This window comes from Balearica regulorum, chromosome 4 (genome assembly GCF_011004875.1).
Source record: "Balearica regulorum gibbericeps isolate bBalReg1 chromosome 4, bBalReg1.pri, whole genome shotgun sequence".
NCBI classification, from domain to species: Eukaryota; Metazoa; Chordata; class Aves; order Gruiformes; family Gruidae; genus Balearica; species Balearica regulorum.
The window spans coordinates 118,627-124,626 of NC_046187.1; positions in this window are offsets into that span (position 1 = coordinate 118,627).

Below are 6,000 nucleotides of genomic sequence, written 5' to 3' on the forward strand. Positions count from 1 at the left end.
CGGGATGCTGTACTGACTCAGTTCCCCCGTGCTGTCAGGATCCAGCATTACGCTCCACACCTTCACATGCGCACAAGGACTCTTTTTTTCCCCTCATCACCACACAGGGAGACTTTGCTACTAGGGAAACCAGACAAGTTAATATTAACAAGCAAGGTTTGCTGCCTCGGCTATAATGAACTAGTTTCACAGCCACAATGGCACTGCCCTGCAAACGTACGCCTACCCTGGCTGGCAATCTCTAGATACATCGGATCTCTCAGATCCACGTGCCCAGTAACTTGTGAGATAACCCGTAGTAGTACAACAGCAGCCCCACTCAGCTTCCGTACCACAACTGGCTTGGAACGCGCCCATCCAGAGTCACATCCTGCATTACTGTCACTTGCCCTGTCTGGAGAAGGGGGTACCCTGTGCTCAGCCAGTCCCGTCTCAGGCAAACAAGGGCAGAAGAAGGCTGACTTTTTTCACAGAGTGTACAAATAATTTTCCAGGTAGTAGTCAGCAAGGTGACCACTCCCTGCTGATGTCTCAGCCACGTCTTTCACCGCTGCTCATCGAGGTTCCTGTGATGTGGCTCATGACAGTAGAAATCGGTAGGGTCTGATTTATAGGACACGATTTACGGGAGTTATTCCAAACTTCCTGCGGATAAGGACACGCAGAGCTGATAAGCAGCTCCTACAGCACAGAGTATACGTGCTTTCCTTGCAACTCCTGTCTACATCTACCTGCTCTTGCCCCAGGTAATAGCATCTCCCATTTCTTTTGCTCTGCACGCACCAAGTAAGTACCTTTCCAAGTCCACCAAGTCTCTGACTCCCTCCCTCAAGTGCAGCTCATTCCAATGGCTCTCGCCAGTTCAGGAGCACAAAAGCCTCAAAGAGCAAAACCAAGTAAATGCTACCGAGGAGAGGGAGATGGCACAGCACCGGCAGGGAACCGCCAAGGGGCATACGCACCATAGCCGGTCTGTGCTGCAGGGCATCTTTGCTTACGCCTAGGTGAGCTGTCCTCGAGTTGCCCAGGCGAACGCACACTGACTCATCACCGTCTCCGACTCAGGAAATGACTTAGCCGGTGAATTAAAACCCTATCTTATTTGCACATCCGCAGCAGGGACTGAAACACCTCCCACTCTGAACATGCTTCACAACAGGTATCTTTTGCTACGATGGACTTGTAATGAAGAGAAAAAGCTGCTTCCAGGCAGAAACCGAGGAGCACTTCTTAAACTAGCCAGGGTAACTGCAGCAAAGTACAAGAAGCAAAAGCCTCCACCCATGCCGACTGACTACACGCAAGCCTGCTTTCTCTGCTGTCAGAGGGGGAGTTGGGCAGGTGCCCGCTGGAGTCTGCACGGGAAGAGACGCTTGCGCCGAGATGCTGCAGAACCATCGCAGCACGAGTTCTGCGGAAGACACACATCCACACAGGAACCGCACGCAAAAAATCACCGAGGCAACACAGGTATAACAACAAAAGCATCCGTCCCCTACAACCGAGGGGCACATAGCTACCGGTGCTACAGAAAAGCCTAGAGAGATCAGGCCTCATTGGACACTGTTTTCTAAACATCCCTGGAGCAAAGGAATAGCAGAAACCAAGTCACTATTTCACAGATAGAAAGCTGAAAATCAAGCAATTGGATACCTGGTGGGTATCGTGCGGGAAAGAGCCGAGGGTTTCATGTTATCAAGCCTTCCTCTGCAATCACCTTTTGAGCTTTAACCACAAGGTCAGCTGGGCTTTTCCAAAAACACTGGAGAGGCACACCAAGAGGGTCATCCTTGGTACCACGAGCTATTTTTGCTTCTCATTTAGCTTCGATGAACAAAGCTTTTACATTATAATGTTTTTTTCAACCAAGCGACTGCAGGAATTGAACATTAATACTAATACTGCCACATCAGGATGACAGTTTAGCAACCTAGCTCTTTTCTTGTGACTACTACTGTATGGTAACCGTAAATGTTCCCCAAAGCCATTGCTAAGTGTGCTGGTTTTGGCTGGGATAGAGTTTTTTTTCTTCACCATAGCAAGTACAGGGCTACATTTTGCATTTGTGCTGCAAACAGCGTTGCTAACGCAGGGATGTTTTAGTTACTGCAGACCCATGCTTACACAGAGCGGAGGGCTTTTCTAGTTCTCGCTCCAGCAGCGAGTAGGCTGGGGGTGCACGTCCCACCGGGGGCAGGGAGCGAGGGAGCAGCTGCTTGGGGCTTCCTTGCCAGGTGGCTTTAAACCACAACACAAAGTACGTCACCTTCTACATCCTGCTAAGTCAATCCACAGAGGCTGCATTCAGCGCTAGCCTCGGTTAACAGAGTTGTTATTTCCAAGGCACCAAACCCATGAAACTCTGAGAAAGCTGCTTCGTCTGCTGATCTCTGGGCGAAGAGACGCTACGCTTCCTGTTCATGCCAGATAATTCTGTTTACTGCTCTGCCAACACCACTACTTCAGATGCAACCCGGGATCCCAGAAAACACTGCTCCACCTCTGTCTGTCATACCTGCCCGAGTATAGGAAGAAAGAAGGATAATCTCTTCAATTAGGGAAGACAGGAAATTAGCACTGCTCGCTATATAGTACAAGTTTAACTTCCGATCAAGCGTCGAGCAATTGAGGAAAATGGTAATCCAGAACCACCATATTTAAACATCAGTCAGTTAAGATACATCACAACTAACTCACTCCTGTCTCAAGGCCAGTACAATCACACCAACACACAGAAAACTGCTCAGCATCCAGGCTGCCGGGGGAACCACTCACACGAATAAGACAAGTAAAACGAACGTGCTCCCCAGTTACCACCGTGTCTGGGCTGGTAAATAACCTGGCGTGGCAGTGACTCAGCTGGCACACACGCCCACGAGCACTCTTCCTGCCCAGCAGTCTCCGGCAGCAGACTGAACAGGAAGACCGACCGGGGTAGAAACCCCGGGCTACTTTGTAAATTCGGGTTTTCACCAAGCACATCCTCTAGCAGGTTTGACTGGACTCTGCAATTTGGTTGAAACACTTTCAGAAACCTGAATTTACCCAAGGCAGCAAGAGACTGCAACCGAGTTTAAGGTCTGCATGTCCAAAACGCGTCATATCTTTAAGCCAAAAGAGGAAAATCCTCCAGTCAATCAGGTTGCAAAGTACCTCAGACAGACCAGCCTCCCACTCAAAGCATGGTAAACACCGAGTCCGGACCGAAGGTGAGGGCTTTGACTAGTTACACCTTAAAACTCTTCAAGGGCGCAGATCGCACCTCTCTGGCTCACGCTGGCCCGAAGCTCAGCTGGCTTTACGGTGACAAGATCGCCCTATATCCTGCTGCCACTGCCCAGCACCGCGCTGCCCTCCCATCCCAACCTCAGGCACGCAGCCAGCTTATCAGCCAGTCCTCCGAGTAACTCCACACTTCGCAACCGCTCTGGCATGCGGAGTGCACTCTCTCTCCCCTTCCTCCTCATCCTTCTCCTGGAGGGCCCGTATCCGTCCACTGCAACGCTCCCTCCACCTCTCAGGTGCCCACACGGCATCCTGGACCAACAGGGACACGTGGGGGCTCTGCTGCGCCCACACTTTCTGTACTACCAAGATCTGCTTGTAGGCTTCAAGGCGAGCATCCATCTGAGCTGTTTCGTCCCTCCCGAGGACTCTCTAGCAGACATCACCCTGCCCTCCACGCTCAGTGCCGAGAGCTTCACTTTGCAGTGCTTCTTCCTTCCCTTGCTATCAGGGTAGGGGCCATTAAGACCAGAAAGCAGAAGAGGAGCCCTTGCCCAGCTGCCAGGTGTCACAAGCTGCCAACCCGCCCCATGTTGGAGCTTCCATCCACCTCTCACGGCGGCACAACCTCCAGCCATCCCTCCTCCCACGTGCCCTGGCTCCTACCTGCAGGCGGGTCTCCACAAAGCCTCAACAACAGGTCCGGCATCCCCTCGTGCTACGCAGCCCCATCTCCACCTCCTCCGGGTCTTTCCTCCACAGGCCGGATCACAGCCGATGCTGTGCCAGCACTCTGTCTCGCTTGGGGCAGCCAGGGCCCTTTCAGCAGCAGGGAGAGGCAGGTGCCAGCCAGCCACCAAGCCCCCACACCGCCCTGCTACACAGCCCTGATCTTCTGGAAGCAGTTTTTCTAGCTCTCTCTGCTCTGCAAAACTCCAAATTCTCTCCATACTGAGCTCTGCAAGCGTGACTCCTTCTCACCAGCAACAGCATACCCCTCCAGGCGATACCCAGCAAAAAACAAGAGCCTCTCAGGGTTCAGCCTTTATAATCACAGACCCACAATCAGGGAACACCTAACAGCTGCTGTCAGCTGCAGGTGGCCCCAGAAGCAACCCAGAGCAGTAACCGCAACCTATGGAAAACAGAACCCGCGCAAAAAGATAAATCCCACAAAGAGCTGCTGGGGGAGAAAGGGAATAAAAAAATTTAAAAAAAAAAACCCAAACCCAAAAAAACCCCCCAAACGAAAAACCCAAACCCCAAAATGTCACGCAAGAGAAAAGCTGCCGAGAAACCCACGCCAACCCCCCAAAATCCTCTCCGAAACCTATAAAGCACCTATCTAAATAAATAAGATAAATAAATCTTCTAATAGCAAACTGGGAAATGGGGAAACCCCTCAAATTATGGGACAGAAAAAAAAGAGGAAAAAAGGAGAAAGAAAACAAAATCCATATAAACTAGCAAAAACCAGGGAAGACCACCCTCCGAGAAAGACCTGGGAACCATGAAAAGCTGCTGAAAAAAGCACCAGCGACAATGCCACTGAGGAAATCTCCCCTGGTGAAGAAAACACAGTAGAAAATTCCCCCCCCCCCCCCCCCGCCCCAAGTTACAGCTTCTCTAAGTGTTAGTCTCTGCCGAACCCCCGTTTCCCTGCTGAATTGTCCCCCCCCAGCAGATGCCTCCCCTGTCAGTAGCCGCTATAACTTCCAAGAGGTAAAGCAAGCTAAGGAACAGACGCAAATCCCGGTAGGCTTTTGGTCGGGCCGTAAATGAGCGATGTTTGGTCAGCGCACGGGCAAGGTGTTTCGGCACGCTGTATTCCACCACGGAGCTGTAGGTAACCGGCCGCGAGTGTAATGTATCCCTGGCTATATGTCTGGCACAAGCTTACGCTCTGCTGAACCGTATTTTTAAGGGGATGCACGGTCTTCAGCGGCGTACCGGGCTCGCACGGGAATGAATTTCACACTGTACCGTGACTACGATGCCGATGGCAAACGGGAGCTGCGTGTGGTCTGCACGCTGTTTGGCGGTGCCCGAACCCCCCGGTGCAGACGAGGCTCACGGGTTTCAGGCGCTGCCTGCTGCCGTTGCTAAGCACAAATCTCTTCGTGACTGTCGCTCGACTATGACTGCATGCCGGAAGAATGTTGCGCAGATGACTTCATGAAACAAAATTAAGAGTCGTACACGAGAAAGGACATTGCCACAACTCTGGCGTAATTAGGACCCATCATCATCAAACACAGGAAATTGGCACATCTGCTTTTCAGGCTGTTGATCCAACAGAGGCTCGTGCACGCTGTCAGGGGGAGTCCTGCTGCAGCTTGCTGGCCCTGCAAAGCTGTCTTTGCACAAATATTTACATAATTTCCCCCAAACAGCGGCATAAGCAGTTGTTTTATCATTTATCCTCCCAATTGTTCTTTTCTCTTTCTCTCCTAGGCCTAGAAAGACAAAACTGACTTCACAGCGTAAGGTTTTCTAGCTCCTTTCCAGCCCCAAAGAGGTCAGGCTAGGCAGACAAACATTAGTCACTTTTTAAACCAGTATAACCCCAAATAAAACAAAAGTGACATTTCTGTTCAGATGCACCCGAGATGAGGTTTGATCCTTTTCTCCCAAAGTCAATGATAAAACTGTCGCAAACTGGGTGGCTGTAGGATCGTGACCTGTTTCATACTTGCTTATGCCTCTCTCTTTTTTTTTTTTTTTTTTTTTTGTGTTGTCTCCTCCTTCATATACTACTCAGAAATGTGTTGTCCT